Here is a 2228-nt window from a genome sequence, read left to right as displayed (position 1 = left end):
TTTTTTTTTTTTTTTAAGTAGCCATTGGAGAAGGAAACTTTGTCCTTTTTGATTTTTAAGTATAGATCCTAGATCGCTACCACTTCCCCAACCGTACAGGTCTATGGTTAGTTATCTTTCTCCTGATTTCTTTCATGAATCCAAAAGTCCACTTTTGAAGTGTGATAGTCACATAAGAAAGTAAGTCAAAAGCTGTTGCAGAAAGCCATGGAGATCTATAGGGACAAGAAGAAATTCTCTTCTTTGGGAACATTAGCAAATAATAATAATAAAAAAGATCAGAGGATTTAGATGAGAAAAAATACACTGGTTCGAAATAACAGGAATTCTTTTTTCCTAAGTATTTTCTGCAGTGTTTCTAAGGAACTATTTTTTGAACAAGAAGGTTACATTGACTACGTTTCTGGATACGGTTTTTGTGCTAAAATAAATACCACCATTAGTTACTGATACTGCAATTCAATGATCCCTATCAGCATGCGTACGAGCAGGCAGTGATGTACTTTCTGTAGGCTAGAAAGCTTGCACCGGCTTAGGTATCACCAGTTTTCAGAGACGCGCTGTTACACCTCATCGCTATCGCATTCATTTAATGTTGTTCCCAATAAGGTTCTGTTGATAACGTTCAGTTGACAATTTATGCAGGGATTCCAAAGTTTACTTCAGTCGGGTCAAATCTCCTCCTCCTCCTCCTTAATCGCCAACTGTGCTGAGAAAATAAGGAAGGAAACCAACTGCCCATTTAACATTTACAGAACTTTGTGCTGTGCAGGCAGTGCTGTAAGTCAGTGTCTCCCTTCACTGGCAAGCAGATACCCACCTCTGCATCATCTAACAATTTTTGATTCTATCAATCTGAGAAGTATCATGAGTTTTCTAAAAAAATCAGAGCAGGGATAACCTCAATTATCAATGAAAAACCTGTAAGTAAAGAGGACAGGGCTCTCCTGGAATTCGTTCAGACAAATGACTGCTGCAGGGGATAAGTCTCAGGAATTACATATTCTGGAACTCAGTTTAAAATGTACTTTTCTAAAAAATTTACTTTTATTAGAACTTCTTAATCTTTGATCTTGCTTTATGAATTCTTCATACATAAAATTATCCATTCACTTAAATAGAAAAGATCTCATAAGCCACTCTTCAAAAACTCTGTAAGTTGAGAGAGAAGAATGAGGGCAAAAATTTTGTTTTCTTTCTTCATTCTTTAGCAGGCATCAAATTCTTGGCTAATGATAGCATATATATGCCTGAAAAATAGTTTTCCAAAATAATACCACTCAGCACAGATCAGAAGTCAGTAAACACACCACAGCCTTGATATTCAGAGATGCTGAGATATGATAGGGTCTTTAAGTTAAGTCTTTCTGAAAAGCAGGGCCCATGTTCCTAAAAACATCTCTAGTTGCAAACTCCCCTTCCCATGCAAAATAACTTGAACTGCATTCTTTTTATTTTCTTTAAAGAATGTAATGGCTATTTACACTTGTTATCAGGCTACTCACATCAGGAATCCAACTAATTATGCATGCACAGTCATCAAATGGTGCACCAAAGAGAATGGTTATACATGCTGAATGAAGCAACAAGGGGGAGAATACGGCTCTGTAATATGAAAGGCAGTTGTAGTGTCAACGATGTATCAATTAGCTCAGGACACTATAGTCCAAGTTCTAGGATACGACATAAATAAAAAAGGGTCAAGAAAAAAAAAAGGTATTGGGATTTAAAAACAAGATTTCTGGATATAAAATCATATGAAGATTAATGAAAACTTTAATAGGTTAATTATTTTCAAATATTTTATTTAGAGAACTATGAACTATTTTCTAATAATGCCCTTTACATAGTTGCATCTATAGAAAGCTAGTGGAGAGCAAAAAGATGTAGCATGAAAATAACTTTCCGTCAGAAATGATTTGTTTATCTACAAAAGTAAACCAAATACAAATAATAAATCTAAGAGAACATCAGATAAATATTTACTCCATCAAATAGAGATTCAGTGTCAGAATTTGGCGTTTAGGGTTGCTTAGCGAGTGTAGGAAAATACAGTATGCAGTCAGTGTGTGGAGCGCTACAGCTCTTCATTTCTGTCTAGAAAGTTGTCGGTAAAATGTAAACAGAGCATTTCTGATGATACCCTCAAAATAACAGATCATAAGTCAGTGAGCCGGGAGCGGGGGGAGCTATACTAGTTTTCTACATGTTCGGCAGCCACTGGCTTT

This window comes from Tauraco erythrolophus, chromosome 14 (assembly GCF_009769465.1).
Source record: "Tauraco erythrolophus isolate bTauEry1 chromosome 14, bTauEry1.pri, whole genome shotgun sequence".
Classification (NCBI taxonomy): domain Eukaryota; kingdom Metazoa; phylum Chordata; class Aves; order Musophagiformes; family Musophagidae; genus Tauraco; species Tauraco erythrolophus.
Note: the sequence above shows the minus strand (reverse complement) of the source record.